Source organism: Berghia stephanieae, chromosome 3, assembly GCF_034508935.2.
Source record: "Berghia stephanieae isolate SIO BIC M18660-M18661 chromosome 3, UCSD_Bste_1.3, whole genome shotgun sequence".
NCBI classification, from domain to species: Eukaryota; Metazoa; Mollusca; class Gastropoda; order Nudibranchia; family Aeolidiidae; genus Berghia; species Berghia stephanieae.
In genome coordinates, this window is record NC_088362.1 from 4,371,655 (window position 1) to 4,389,154 (window position 17,500).

General features: G+C 37.1%; 1 protein-coding gene across 2 annotated transcripts in view; it reads right to left on the reverse strand.

Annotated features, from left to right (window-relative positions):
* The window catches only part of LOC144967052 (synaptotagmin-7-like), a 684,381-nt gene that overhangs the window by 332,179 nt on the left and 334,702 nt on the right, over positions 1-17,500 (reverse strand). The window lies entirely within an intron of this gene.

Consider the following 17,500-nt stretch of genomic DNA (forward strand, 5'->3'; position numbering starts at 1 on the left):
TCTCTTTCTCTCTCTGACCCCCCCCCCACATTCCCCTCTCCACCCTGCGCAATCCTCCTTCATGTCTAGAACCCAGGATTCTGAAATAGTCGTGACCTATTGGCACAAAACTGTGTTGTGCATTTGTAAATTAAATGTCTAAATTGTTTTCACGTTAAAATGACGAGAAAACGTAAAACTTGGGTACCATAAGACACTTTAAATTTTGCCTTCAGATATACTTAACACTGTATATCGTCTTACAACATTCTCACTACATGTCAAATCATATGTATCTTAATTACCTTTACATAATACCGTTATGTATTCATATTGTATTCAAGACTTCCACCCATGTCTCTCCCCTCCCTCCCCCTCTCTCTCTCTCTCTCTCTCTCTCTCTCTCTCTCTCTCTCTCTCTCTCTTTCTCTCTCTCCGTTCCGTCTCGGTGTTACCTCCCCCTCTATGTCCTCGCTCACACCTCTTGTCAATCTTCTTTCAGTAATTAAGCCACTTTTTTTAATGAGCATTTCTATACCGCAATATCCACTAAACGTGCTCAAAGCGCTTTACAAAGGGTCCCAAGTCAACAGGAACACTAAACATGTTTGACGAGACATAATGCCAATAAGATGATATTACATTTATTGTTTCCGGTCAGAAACAACGCTATAAAATTGAATTCGTATCACGTTTCCATCAAACTTGTCTTACTGTAATATGTTTTGTTTTATATCACGGTAAAGCGCTTAGAGCCTGTGACAAAGGGGTAAAGCTCTGTATAAATGCCAGTTATTATTATTATTATTATTATTATTATTATTATTATTATTATTATTATTATTATTATTATTATTATTATTATTATTATTATTATTATTATTATTATTATTATTATTATTATTATTGGTATTATTATTATTATTATTATTATTATTATTATTATTATTATCATTATTATTATTATTATTATTATTATTATTATTTATTATTATTATTATTATTATTATTATTATTATTATTATTATTATTATTATTATTATTATTATTATTATTATTAACGACCAGGTACTAATTTTCCACCTGACTGCAGTGAGATCATGTGGTTTAAAAACTTTTCCAAGGACTCAACTTGCGCCGCCCAGAGCGAGACTCGAACCGGGACTTACAGGTCCGAAAGCAATAAGTGTGATACCACGAGACCACAAAGCTGTAAATGACCACCATTCTCGCATCACACAATGTGAACCTATGTTTTTTTTTTTTTTTTTTTTTTTTTTTTAAATTATCTAGTATTATGTGCAGAGTTTTAGCAAGTTTAAAATGTAAAACCCTACAAACTGTTGAGTGATCCTCGACAATATTGGAAGTTTCCACAAGACGAAGAAGAAGAAGAAGAATAAGAAGAAGAACGAAACATACATTTCACACCCCTCTTATTATCTTCGTCTCAGTAAATAAATAAACAAGTCCAAAATAATGCACATTGACCGCTAACCTTTTACCTCGCACCAAACGAACTTGTATTGAGTCGGGTCACTATAACCTGTCACGTCACTTAAATAATAAAAACAAAGGGGAATACAAAGAAATACGAAACAGTCAGTGTGATGTTTTTTTTTTTTCGTCGCTGCTGTTGTGTAACTTTTTCCTTACCAGACATTTTCAGAATTTTCCCAAAAATTTCACACTCAACTAACACAACACAAAAATAGTTTTTTCTTACTCAAACAGAAAATCAACAAATACATTCTATGCATAAAATTGATCAACAAAATTAACTCTACAACACGGTGTGACGTTTTTATAGCTATAATAAAACATTTTTCTTTAAATTGTGTGATTTACAAAATAAATCTGAATGATAAAAGTGCTGGTTGGATCGTAACGAATGTGACGATTTTCCAATGGGTGGTAAGGTTAAAATAAAATATATCTACTTCTACACTGGAGCTTTTAAATAGCTCAATATCCACTAAATGTGCTCAAAGCGCTTTACAAAGGGTCCCTGACCAACAGCAACACGTAACATTGATGTAAAACGAGAGAAAACGCCTGTTAGGCGATATTACAACGCTGTTGACGGCCAGGTACTCATTTTACACCTGAGTACGGTGTGAGAATGTGATCGAAGAGTCTTTTCCAAGGACTCAACTATGCGCCGACCGAGGCTCGAACCCAGGACCTTCCGATCTGAAAGCGAGTGTCATACCACTAGACCACATAGCCGTACTTCTAATCCTGACTTACTTGAACATCATGTATAGATAGTATGCGCTTGGCTAAGAAGCTCATAAAATTGCCATCCGGAAGTATAACAGACCAACACACAAAACTGTGTGTATCCATGAACGTTTATAGTCAGGTTAATACAGTTTAGTGAGCATTACTCATAAACGCGGATGGCAAAAAACAATAACAAAGGCCTGAGTGACGTCATCTTTGAACTATCTACACTCTTCCGATATTTTCGTATTTTACTGACTTTTACGATGTATTTTATAGGAAATTGTAACACGAGGGGTGTTATGATACAGTTTTTGACCAATAATATTAAATATTTCGTAACCTCGGAGACATCCCTCCCAAGATCAGTCTCATCCTTTGGTTCGAAAATCCAGTAAAAGGTAAAAATAACTGTATCGTATAGATAGTTCGAAGATGACGTCACTCAGGTCTTTGTTATTGTTTTTTGCCATCCGCGTTTATGAATAATGCTCACTGAACTGTATTAACCCGACTATAATCGTTCATGGATACACACAGTTTTGTGTGTTGGTCCGTTATACTTCCGGATGGCAATGTTGTGAGCTTCTTAGCCAAGTCTATACTATGTATAGGGATGACGTTGAAAGAAATAAAGTAATTAGCATTGGCTTCTAAACTTGACATTGCGAGGGAGTGTACAATTAATTCATGTGGATTAACTCAGTCAACCCTAACACCGACTATATCCGTAGTATACCCGGGTCACTTTTACCCCATGCCTATTTATTACACTTATTCTGAGACAAATTATAGGCGTAGTATCAAAGCTAATGTTTTTAGTTTTTACATGTTAATGGTAGTTGAATAAAACTATCTATACGTGATCATTTTAATACAATTTTTTTTCCAATTTTGAAAAGTAGCAAAAATCTCTAGGGTTGAGTGAGTTAATAAATAGCAGAGGAAGATTCTGTTATATAACTAGTGAAAATCCCAACGGGGTTATTTATTGGGAATGGTCACTGCCAACGCATAGAATTAATTAGCAATTAATTAGCTGGCTCTGAGTGAAATCTTCACAAGGTCGTGCTTACAAATCAGTGAGACGTAATAATTGTGACGGATACACCCACTAGTTCTTCAAGGCGAATCATGATACGGATTAGAGAATGTTGTTTGTATGAAACAGTGTCAGACAAAAGACAAAGCAGAAATAAAAATATAATTTAAAAGATCATACCCCCCCAAAAAACCTGCCTGTCTGGTATTTTTCTCGTCAATCAAAAATTGTAGAAACATTTAACTGGAATTCGTATCTAGCTCTATGTTCAGCATCAACAGGGATTTGGGAAATGGGGTCAGCGGTACAGTCTTTGCTTCCTTCCCGAAAGGTACCGAGTTCGATCACCCGCCACTGCGTTGTGTGGCCTTGAGCAAGTCACCTCGCCCTAGCTCACTTTGCGGCGCTGCTCTGCGGCTGACGCCTGGATTATTTTAGTCTTCCCTTGGGATAGACCCTAAAGACAAATTTCCCCTCGGGGATGAATAAAGGGAATTTTAATTTTAGTTTAATTTTTTTTTTTTAATCTCGCGAAATGTACCGTGAGATAAACCCTATCAAAGGTTATCTAGAAATTTCTATTTGTCTGTTTAAATTTAACGCTGTAGAACCCACGGGGTTTGTGGCTGGAATATCTCTTAAGGCCATATTTTCTTAAAGAAGAAACTTGGAAAATAGCAACTGTTTGCCACCCTTTGGATAGGAAGTTAGATTATCGCAAAGAACGTTTCGCCAGATCTTACATTTCCAGCAAGTCAATAAATAAATGTTGGGTGGAGTCCGGGGTCAGTAAAAAAAAAAAAAAATATCGGCTTCATTCAGAATCGATCCCACTGCCTTTGCGTGTGAAGCGAGTCGTTTGCCAACTACTAAGCTATCAGAATACCCAATTCTCCTTGCGGGGAGGGAGACAGGAATCTGTCAAGTCTTGAAGTATCCTATCTAACAATTCGTGATTGTACGACAAAGGTCAATGCTAGAGTAGGACCGACGTAATTTTACTAGCTGAAGTTATTACATCCATAACACAAGTCTTGTGGAAACCGTAGTCTGGGCTCATTTGGGACTTACGTAACAAGTAACGAGGTCATTAGTCCCTGTCTTCCCAAGATTTGACCTTTTGCCTTGAATTTTACGAGAAGAAAATTGCTCTAGATAAATGGATTTCTCTCCTCTAACTCTCTCTCTCTCTCTCTCTCTCTCTCTCTCTCTCTCTCTCTCTCTCTCTCTCTCTCTCTCCCACCCCCCCTTTCCAACTCATTCTCAGTCAATTATTTATGTTGGTACCCATATTTTTCAAGTGTTGACAATAACAATTCTAAGAAAAGTACTCAACAATATAACAATAGATATGTAGTAGAGTAGATATTTGCTACAATGACTTTTATTTTCGGTTAACTCTTTCCTTAAAAATAATTGAGCTTTATATAGGGTAATATCCACTAAATGTGCTCAAAGCGCTTTACAAAGTGTCCCTGACCAACAGCAACATTTAATATATAGGAAGGGACATGACGCCTGTTAGGCGATATTACAATTTTTCGGACAAAGACAACGCTGTTAACGGTCTTGTGGTATGATACTCGCTTTCGGATCGGAAGGTCCTGGGTTCGGGCCTCGCGCTCGGCGCATAGTTGAGTCCTTGGAAAGGGCTCTTTACTCACATTCTCTCACCGTACTCAGGTGTAAAATGAGTACCTGGTCGTTAACAGCGTTGTTTTTGTCCGAAAAATTGTAATATCGTCTAACAGGCGGCATGTCCCGTCCTACATGTTAAATGTTGCTGTTGACCAGGGACCCCTTGTAAAGCGCTTTGAGCACATTTAATGGATATTACGCTATATAAAGCTCAATTATTTTCTATTTTCTTCTTCATTTATTCTAGTATTGCAACTACTACTCTTCCCTTCCCCTTTCCCCAGTCGTATTGAAGAATGACAGACTTTACATATTATCGTAAATTACAAGATTTTAGAAGGTCCCCCTGTGATCTGAAATCTTACGTCGCCACGACAGGCACCCATTCCACTCAGCACGACATGGGCAGTTTGATAAGAAAATGAGACACCTCAACGAAAGTCTTCAAATATTATTATGTTCAGTATGATAAATATTGTGAGCAGCTCATTAATGAGGCTGCATTCATTCATTCTCATCCCAATTTAATCAAGAATTGTTTAAGTTTCACTCGGTTTATTATTGATTATACATATTCTCATGTGTTAATTGGAAGTTCTAAGGTCATGTATGTATAATTCATATTGGTAATTGCCTAAAAATAAATATTAGAATTTCAGTGCTGTATTTATAGATAGTATGCGCTTGGCTAAGAAGCTCATAACATAGCCATCCGGAAGTAATACGGACCAACACGCAAAACTGTGTGTAAACATGAAGTTTATAGTCAGGTGAATACGGTTAAGTGAGAATTACTCATAAACGCGGATGGCAAAAAAAAAAAAAAAAAAAACAATAACAAAGACCTGAGTGACGTCAACTTCGAACTATCTATAGTTTCCCTTTACATAAATGCACGTACATTTTAAGCGTATACATAAGGTTCTTTATAGTTAGAAATCTTACGGGACTGCTTTACGACAGACATCCATCCCGGTTGGCATGCCATTGGAAAGAGAAAGGCAGTTAATTATATCGGAATGAGAATCAGACGAGACACCTCATCGAATTTCTTCCCACCTCTATTCTTTAACCTGTCATTTCAAATAACGGACAGCCGTTCCTGTCCAATATTTCTGGCCTGGGCAATAACGGATACTGTCTCATCACGTATTAAATGAAGCTTTCTCGCTATTTCATCAATCCGTTATATCGTTATGTCACTTCCTGTACCACTATATTATTACCCCCGGTATTTCTTCGGGATGATGCACAGTTGAGGGCAATCCGACGATTCCATAGTCTCTGAGTCCGTTAAACTTCCATCCGGATGGCAATGTTGTGGGCTTCATAGCCAAGTGTATACTATCTATACTTCGAAATCTCACAGGACTACTTTACTAATGGAAAAAAAATATAAACAATTGAGCTTTATATAGCCCAATATCCACTAAATGTGCTCAAAGCGCTTTACAAGGGGTCCATGGCCAACAGCAACATTTAACATGTTGGACGGGACATGCCGCCTGTTAGGCGATATTACAATTCTTCGGACAAAGACAACGCTGTTAACGGCCAGGTACTCATTTTTACCTGATTACACTCAACTATGCGCCGAGCTCGAGGCTCGAACCCAGGACATTCCGATCCGAAAGCGAGTGTCATACCACTAGACCACATAGCCGCACCGTGGAAGCCATACCATACCAACGGCATGGGCCATGGATGAAGAAAAGCAGCTAATTTCCAAAATAAGGATCAGACGAGACACCTCCATCGAATTTCTTCCTCCCTTCCTCGTTTAACCTGTCATTTCATATCAAGGACAGTCGCTCCTGTCCTGTCCAATATTCGTGAGCTGGGCTGGGCGATAACTGATGCTGTCCTCTCACGCATCGATTGAATCTAGCTAGCTATGACCACTGTCATTATTCCATTATGGTCTCTTCTCTCTCCTATACATGTTGCTTAACGCTCTCCTTAACAACCACAGGAAAATCGTCACATTCGTTACGATCCAACCAGCACTTCTATCATTCAGATTTCTTTTATAAATCACACAGTTTTAAGAAAAATGTTTTATTAAAGCTATAAAAACGTCACACTGTGTTGTAGAGTTCATTTTGTTGATCAATATTATGCATAGATGTATTTGTTGCTTTTCTGTTTGCGTAAGAAAAACACATTTTTGTGTTCTGTGGATTTGAAAGTTTGGGGAAAATTCTGAAAATGTTTGGTAAGGAAAGGGTCAAACGATTCTGGCTGAAGGAACTATTGTCAGTTGTAATAAATCTTTATTGCCAACATTAGAGAGCGGCGGGGAGTGATGCCTGAAGACTGGGACCGTGAAAATACAAACAAAAAGGTGAAAATGTATGGAAAAGCTTCGGATGGGAACAGTACAGACAATGGGTACAAACCTTTCGTCATCACAACAACAAACAAAATTAATAATTGTTTCCATAAAAGATGGGACGCTAGTCAATTGCAAGGCACTTTCCGCCAGATCTAACAGACCCAGCTACCCAACAACTGTTGGATGGTAGGGGGAGGGGAGGGGGGGGGGGGGAGAAAATAATTATCCACTTGGGATTGATTTAGGTTTCCTTAAGGTGTGAAACGAGTGATCCACCAACTGATCTATCGGGAACTCCATATAATATGAGCTTACTCGACTCGCTTACACTTCCGCAATGTGTCAATTGAACGCGACTGAATCCATGGAAATAGATTTTAACAATTTTACTTCTTACAAAATTGAGGCTCTTCTTGCTTGAAATTGAAATAACAACTTTTTTAAAAAAATCGGATGCATTTGATGAACAATGAGAATTTGAAAATAATATATATTTGAAAATAAGCACTGTCACTATATAACTCACGCATATATATGCATATATGCATATATATATATATATATATATATATATATATATATATATATATATATATATATATATATATATATATATGCGTGAGTTATATAGTGACAGTGCTTATTTTCAAATATATATTATTTTCAAATTTATATATATATATATATATATATATAATATATATATATATATATATATATAAACATTTCAAGTATAATTATGAGTATTTAACTTCTACAACATTGTTTCAAATGTTAGCTCTCGTCAGGAAGTGGAAACTCATAATTATACTTGAAATGTTTTAAATAGCTCCTTTTATCAAAACGTTGAGCATTATTATTTCATGTTTTTTGTTTTTATAATATATATATATATATATATATATATATATATATATATATATATATAGAGAGAGAGAGAGAGAGAGAGAGAGAGAGAGCGAGAGAGAAAGAGAGAGAGTGAGAGAGAGAGAGAGAGAGAGAGAGAGAGAAAGAGAGACAATTCGTCGTCTTAAAGATGAGTGTGTTATAAAATTATAGTTTGTCACTATTTAATCAGGATCTGCTATGTTTGTAACTAGTCTTATCATTAAAACCTCACGCTATTATAATACTATTATTACAGCTAAACAAAACAATTATATTGGTTTGTGTCGAGTAGAAAACTGTGTGGCAGCGATATCGATGTCGGTGAATATCGATTCTTGTGATAATGATAATACGATATTACAATATAAGACAATGTAGATCTAATTCCAGTTTTAATTATCTGACATCAAAATAAATAGAAATAAAATAACAAAGTGAAAGTATTGGAAAATGCTCAACAATACATGTTACGTAATTCAGAAAAGTGAGTGGAGCAGGCACTTGTGTTGGTAACAACAAGAGATGAAGTGAGTAGGAAAGTGTCAGAAGACAATAGAGAATAAACATTTTTCGGCGGTGATGGGGGTTTGAACCCGCGACCTTATTGGTACGACAACTCCGCCTGGCCGTGGATAGCTCATACGGTAGAGTCACGCTCTCACCGGCCAGGCGGAGTTGTCGTAGCAATAATGTCGCGGGTTCAAACCCCCATCACCGCCGCGAAAATTTTTTATTCTCTATTGTCTTCTGGCACTTTCCTACTCACTTCATCTCTTGTTGTTACGTAATGTGACATTCGCGTCATAACGCCTAACGAAACATGCACTTCCCAGGTTAAATCAACTGTGATCCGCTGCCTAAAATAAACATTGAATGCTTTAGTCCTTTTCACGCTCTGGAAACCGGGAAAGATCCGGCTCTGTTTACATAACAGCTCTGAAGGACATTGTGCAGCTATGTGCTTTTGTGGTATGACACTCGCTTTCGGATCGGAAGGTCCTGGGTTCGATAGTTGAGTCCTTGGAAAAGACTCTTTACTCACATTCTCTCAACATACTCATGTGTTAAATGAGGACCTGACCGTTAACGGTGTTGTCTCTGTCCGAAAAAAAATGTAATATCGCCTAAGAGGCGTCATGTCCCGTCCTAAATGTTAAATGTTGTTGTTGGCCAGGGACCCCTTGTAGAGCGCTATGAGCACTTTTAGTGAATGGTGCACTATATAAAAGCTCAATTCTTTTTCATTAAAAAAATAGTATTAGCCGAAGTGATATTGATTCTAAAACTGAGAATTCAGTTGAATATCATGTGATAATATCTCTTATGGAATAAAACACTCTTTCGTGATCTAAACTCATCATGGTTTGTAATGGATGGTACTCATTGCACACCTGAGTGTAGTGAGAGATTTTTAGTATAAAGAGCATTTTCCAATGAATCAACATTGCACCGCCTAGAGAGGGACTTGAACCAGATCCACAGGCGAGTGCAATACAAAAAGACTACGAAGCGCACAACATTGCCATCCGGAAGTATAACGGACGAACACACAAAACTATGAGTAACCAAGAATTTATTTTTATAGTCTGGTTAATACAGTTTAATTATAATTACTCATAAACGTGGATGGCAAAAAAAAAAAAACAATAACAAAGACCTGAGTGACGTCATCTTCGTTCTATCTATATTATTTTTTTTAATGAACTTTTATATAGCCCATTATCCACTAAACGTGCTCAAACGTGTACAACTGCAACACATAACATGTAGGACGGGACTTGACTCCTGTCAGGAGATATCACATTTTCTTTCGGACATAGACAACGCTGTTAACGGTGCTTATTTTACAACTGAGTACGGTGTGAGAATATGAGTAAAGAGCCTTTTCCAAGGACCCAACTATGCGCCGAGCGAGACTCGAACCCAGGACCTTCCGATTCGAAAGCAAGTGTCATACCACTTGACCACATGGCCGCACAAAAAAAATTGCGATCCCAACTCATCTTTTTTTTCTTTTTTAATGGATGGCTGGTTAATAAATCTCGTCTGTCCACACACGCACACACAGACACCGACAAAAAGAAAAAAAGAAGAACGAAATGAAGTGAATAATACATAGAGAATAAGATGGATTTGAGTAGACATGAGATACAACAAAAACAAACAAGGGACGTGTGCAAAATGTCACGGAAAACCACGATTAAACCCTCGAAGCAAAATCATCCGTGATAGACGAGGGGAAGATGATGAGAATCGCCAGTGTTGAGGATAATTTAATTCGAGGACGCGTCAAGAGGATATTCCAATAACTTGTCATCCTAAATATAGCGCAATATTCAGTAAATAGGCTTAATGTGCTTGACTGAAGGTCCTAAGCCCCCGAAGCAAAATCATCCGTGATAGAACAGGGGAAGATGATGAGAAACGCCAGTGTTGGTGATGATTTAATTCCGAGGACGCGTCAAGAGGATATTCCAATAACTTGTGATCCTAAATATAGCGCAATATTCAGTAAATAGGCTCGATGTGCTTCTCTAAAGGTTCTAAGCCAACAATAACATTCGACATGAGTAGTAAACAAAATACGGATGCCGTCATCCATTTTCTTGTTTATTTATTTTTTTTCCTTTGTAATAGATGGATGGTTTATTAATTTTGTACGTCAACGCACAGAAATAGAGAAAAAAAAGAGCAAAGTGGAATGAATAAAAAAAACAAAACAAGGAAAAAAGATGGATTTGATTAGATATCAGATACAACAAAAACAATCATCCGTGATAGCCTAGGGGAAGATGATGAGAATCGCCAGTGTTGAGGATAATTTAATTCCAGGACGCGTCAAGAGGATATTTCAATAACGTGAGATCCTAAATATAGTGCAATATTCAGTAACCAGGCTCAATGTGCTTCTCTAATAAATAATAATAAATAAATAAATTCCCTTTATTCATCCCTAAGGGGAAATTTTTCTTTAGGGTCTATTCCAAGGGAAGACTGGAATAACCAAGGCGTCAGCCGCAGTGCAGCGCCGCAAATTGAGCTAAGGCTAGGTGACTTGCTCAAGGCCACACAACGCGGCGGGTAGTCGAACTCGGTACCTTTCGGGTACGAAGCAAAGACCGTACCGCTGAGCCACGCAGTCCCATAAAGGTCCTAAGTCAACAATAACATTCGACAAGAGTAGTAAACAAAATACGATGACGTCATCCATTTTCTTGTTTATTTATTTTTTCTTCTTTGTAACGGATGGCTGGTTTATTAATCTTGTACGTCAACACGTACGTCTTGTGCGGTTATGTGGTCTAGTGGTATGACACTCACTTTCGGATCGGAAGATCCTGGGTTCGAGCCTCGAGCTCGGCGCATAGTTGAGTCCTTGGAAAAGGCTCTATACTCACATTCTCTCACCGTACTCAAGTGTAAAATGAGTACCTGGCTGTTAACAGCGTTGTCTTTGTCCGAAAAATTGTAGTATCGCCTAACAGGCGTCATGTCCCGTCCTACATGTTAAATGTTGCTGTTGGCCAGGGACCCCTTGTAAAGCGCTTTGAGCACATTTCGTGGATATTGCGCTATATAAATCTCAATTATTATAACACACAGAAATCGTGAAGGAAAAATAGAGCAAATTGGAAAACGAAAAAAAAAGGAAGGGAAAAAGATGAATTTGATTAGATAACAGATAGAACAAAAAAAAAAACAAACAAACAAACAAACAAGGGACGTGTGCAAAATGTCACGGGAATCCCCGATTAATCCTCCCAAAGCAAAATCATCCGTGAGGGAATCGGGGAAATAATGAGAAAACGCCAGCGTTGGGGGAAAAATAATGAAGACGCGTCTTGAGAATAGGAATTGGAACAGACCTGTTGTTGCACATTGTTCATAGATAGTTCAAAGATGACGTCACTCAGGCCTTTGTTATTGTCTTTGCCATCCGCGTTTGTGAGTTGTTCTCACTAAACTGTATTAACCTGACTATAAAAGTTCATGGTTACACAGAGTTGGTGTGTTGGTCCGTTATACTTCCGGATGGCAATGTTGTGAACTCCTTGGCCAAGCGCATTCTATCTATAAAATCATGTCCCTTTTTTACCCACCCTCGTTGTTATACTATTTCTAACCCCCCTGATCCTTAAAACTCCACCATAGACTGCCCAAAATAACTATAGATAGTATGCGCTTGGCTAAGAAGCTCATAAAATTGCCACCCGGAAGTATAGCGGACCAACACACAAAACTGTGTGTATCCATGAACGTTTATATTCGTGTTAATACAGTTCAGTGAGCATTACTCACAAACGCGGATGGCAAAAAACAATAACAAAGACCTGAGTGACGTCATCTTCCAACTATTTATATGTGTCAGTGCATAACATAATCAGTCGGAAGGTGAAACTTTTGGATTTGCATTTTTATCCATTTTCTGAAAGAGCATTTTAATATTTATTTGAAGTAAATCGGGTGATTTTTCATGAAGTTATGGTCAGATGTACTGGAAAGGTATCCAGGAACCTTTCTCAAATTTCATTCTTTTTCAACTTGACTAGCTTAAAAAAATGTACTCGAAGAAGTGAAATTAAGCTTTGATATTTCCCAAAGATGTTCAAAAAAGGTTGATTTAATCATTTATGACAAGAACTCATTTTTGATAAAATCTGACCTTCTAACTAAACTTGGCAATATCTCAGTTCAAACCTTTTCACCATTCGACTGATTATGTCATTCACTGTAACATATATTATAATGGTTGGAAATGAGTACAGGGCCAGTCTTAATAACTTATGTTAGTGCCTGTAGTAGTAGTAGTATCGTTCGGCTCCACTTCTATGTTCAAGGTATCAATCCAGGTTCGGAAGTCCTCATCACATTTGTTGATGGTTTCAAATCCCCTTCCAGTTTTGTCTCTGGGCAATCTAGTACGAGGTGGTTTGCATCTTGTGTGTTCTTGGTTGCACTTTGGGCATGTTGGTGATTCTTGGAGCCCCCAATTGTACATGTTGCCAACTGTTCTTATATGTTTTGACCGTAGTCTATTTGCAGCTACCCAGTATTTTCTTAGTGCCTGTCATACGTCATGATTCGTCCTACTGTGAAGTGTTGATGTCGGCTTGAGAGATATTAAAAGCTTTGTGTACATCTGATGAGTTAAAGCTGAATAAAAAGGCTGAACAATGTACTTAATGAATAATAAACATTTTAAGCTCTCTATGTATAAGCCCATAATAGACCTGCCATCTCTGGCGATGGCTTTCTCTTTTTAAAATGAAGTTTGTCTGGTTTTAGTTGCGTCTTATGCTATTTTTTGGCAATACAATAAAATAGACAATGCCAATTATTATCTTATTGTACAAATGTCTATGTCAGAAGTGTCCACTTTTGCATTTGTTATCATTAATTATTAGAATTTCTCTCTCCTATAATACCATCTGCTCTAACGTGCCCCCCCCCCCCTCCCCCTCCACTAATCAACGCAATGGCGGATAAGATTGGGCGTTCTCGTCAGTGATTGGAAGATCAATGATTTTACAAAAAAAACTGTGACCTTAACATTCTTGTGCCACATGAATATGGGTGTATGTGTGTGTGTGAGCGTGCTAGTGTGAATGCTAGTTTTTATAGATCGTTCGAAGATGACGTGACTCACGTCTTTGTTATTGTTTTTTTGCCATCCGCGTTTATGAGAAATGCTCACTGAACTGTATTTACATGACTATAAGCGTTCATGGATACACACAGTTTTGTGTGTTGGTCCGTTATAGTTATACTTCCGGATGGCAATGTTATGAGCTTCTTAGCCAAGCGCATCCTATCTATAGTCTTGAGTGATTGTAAAGCGCCATAGAGCACTTGTCAGTGGATTAATGGGCGCTATATAAGTATATTATACTATACTATATTATTATATTATGAATATAACCTAAGCTCAGATGGACATGAATAGCATCTATTTTTACTACATTTAATGAGAAATCTTGGAGTACTTTATGAATAACCTTCACTGAATTGTAAGAAAATCTAGTTCCTTATAGTTTCTGAGAGGAGAGAGGGGCGGGGAGGGGTATAGGGATTGATGATTATCCCATGTCTATGCGCTCTAAATGGCCATGTTTATTTTTATTCTTATTTTCTTTACCTTTTGGACCGGAACAGCAGGAGAAATGTCCATTTCGAATGAAAAAAGTTTATAGCATAGAGAATGCCAGGTTATGAATAATTCATAAGGAATTCTTGTAACCCTGATTGCTGCCTCCCTAAGTGGTTGTAGTTGTATGTGTGTTGTCATTGTTACTACTCGTATGTTGTCAAGTTGTAGAGTCGCGTAGTAACCAGTCATAGCAAACACCGCGCAGGCAATCAATACAAACTCAACGGCAGTTTCTCTGAAAAAAGAGGCTCAGATTTTTGTCTTTAAACTCTTCAAAATACTACTTATTTCTCGTGGAAAAGCGGGTCGTACTGGACCATTCGAGGGAGCAAGAATTCCCGAGAGAGGAATGAGACACTTAGATAGGGGGTAAAAAGACAACAGGAAAAGCAACAAAAATAACAAATTACGAAGACAAATGAGATGGCGGCGGCGGAACACGAGAGAAGAGGAGAGGAGAGAGAGGAGAGAGAAAATACGAGAAAAGGGTATAACGAGGTATAGAGTGAAATGGACTTAGTCAGGATGTAGTTAGGGCTGTCGGGAGTTGATGAGGGCAGGAACAGGGTAATACGACACTTCAATTGTCTTCTTTCATTTCATTCCTATCCTTCTATCTTGTTTCGCTAATTCTTCTCTTAGTTTCTCTATTTCCACGAGTGACTCACCTATTTGCTCATTCTCTTATTCATCTTAAATATAATTTAGCTTTATATAGCGCGATATTCACTAAATGTGCTCAAAGCGCTTTACAAGAGGTCCCTGGTCAACAGCAATATTTAACATGTAGGACGAGACATGACGCCTGTTAGGCGATATTACAATTGACAAAGACAACGCTGTTAAAGGCCAGGCACTCATTTTACACCTGAGTACGTTGAGAGAATGTGAGTAAAGAGCATTTTCCAATGACTCAACTATGCGCCGAGCGCGAGGCTCGAACCCAGGACCTTCCGATCCGAAAGCGAGTGTCATACCACTAGACCACATAGCCGCAAATCTTATCTATTTGACCAGTTAATGCAGTACTCTTGAAAGACATGTATTTAAAAACTTGGCCAGCAAACTCGTCCTTCAAATATCGATCAATTTGAATAACCCTCATCTTGGCAAAAATAAAACCTCACAAATATGGGACCTATAATTTTCCAAGCTAAACTTAATTTAATTCATTAAATCGATCGATATTTGAGGTATACATTTTCAGGTTACATTTTTAAATACGTGTTTTTTTTAAGGTGCGGTAGTTGATTAATTTAACCGTCGTCGAATTTGGGGAAACTTAGGATCGAATTATGGAGTCGTTTCCCTTTGCATTTTAGGAAAGCAATATTATGTGAGCTGCACCTGTGTGAATTTGTCAACATTATCTATCTATCTATATATTTATCTATCTATCTATCTATCTATCTATCTATCTATCTATCTATCTATCTATCTATCTATCTATCTATCTATCTATCTATCTATCTATCTATCTATCTATCTATATATCTATCTATCTATCTATCTATCTATCTATCTATCTATCTATCTATCTATCTATCTATCTATCTATCTATCTATCTATCTATCAATCTATCTATCTATCTATCTATCTATCTATATTTATCTATTAATCTTGTGTATAAAACGCGAGCATTTATAAAGGCAATATCCGTTAAATGTGCTCAAAGCGCTTTACAAATTATGAGTACCTAGCCAACAAAATTTTACACGTAAGACAGGATATGACGTCAGTCTGTGAGGCGATGTTACACTTTTATTCAACATAAGCTATGATCTCTTTTTACACCTAAGTACATTGAGATAACGTAAGTAAATAACCCTCTCTAATTATTCAACGTCACATCTCTAAGAGGACATACCGGTCCGGAGGCGAGTGTCATACCGAACAACAAAGCCCCACTATCTGTATATTTTTCTATCTATAGATAGTATGAAGATGACGTCACTCAGCTCTTTGTTATTACATTTTGCCATCCGCGTACATGAGTAATTCTCACTAAACTGTATTAACCAGACTATAAACGTTCATGGTTACACATCGTTTTGTGTGTTGGTCCGTTATAGATAGTTCGAAGATGACGTCACTCAGCTCTTTGTTATTGTTTTTGCCATCCGCGTTTGTGAGTTGTTCTCACTAAACTGTATTAACCAGACTATAAAAGTTCATGGTTACACAGAGTTTGTGTGTTGGTCCGTTATACTTCCGGATGTCAATGTTATGAACTCCTTGGCCAAGCGCATACTATCTATACATCCGGATGGCAATGTTGTGAGCTTCTTAGACAAGCGCATGCTATCTATAGCCATCTATCTCTTTCCTCTTCTTAGTCATATTTCACCTGACATATAAAATTATAAAATAAAGATTCAAACCATCAAAAAATGAAATGAAGAATTAACATGAAACAAACAGTACAGTAGTCGTCACCGAATCGATATTGCCCATTAACCCATCTCATATTATCTCATAAAGGTCAAGGTCATGGTGTCCCGTGTACTCAAAGTTCAACATGACGTATCAGAATTGATACAAAATCTGTAAAACAATTATATGACAAATTGCGAAAACGAAAAGAATGTTAATGTAAAATGTCTAAAATATAAACAAAACCACTCTCTGAAAGTTAAAGATTTTTGTCTCTAGATCTAGATGGAAAATAAACATAAGACAACACTGGTTCGGTATTCGTATTGTCCAGAAATGGAATAATTTGGAATTTGAAACAAAGAATGCAAAATCTATGGATTATTTCAAGGTGTTAGTAGACAGGGAATTATATGATGGGAGATTTATATATGACGAATAATGCTTTATTGCACTGCTGTTGACATGGCTTTCAATCTTGTATGTATATATTATGCATTGTTATATTATTATGGTTATCTTCTATAGGTATGTGTGTGTGTGTGTGTGTGTGTGTGTGTGTGTGTGTGTGTGTGTGCTCTGCATGTTACGGTTAAAGATAAATGTTTGTACATCACATATACATGAGTACATTTAAGTTGAAATACTATCTTTACCAGTGTATCATTATTGTAATCTTTAATCAATAGATTTATGGCATTAATATTAAGGGCATTCAAGGGATTTTGTCCTATTTTGCCTTATACCATATGTTATGTTATGTTGTGTTATGTTAAAGTCTAATTTATTTGTATCTTGAAATTCCACGTTCGTTTTTTTTACTCAACGAAGAAACATAAGGTATTTTTAAAGTTTTTGCTCCAGCTAACT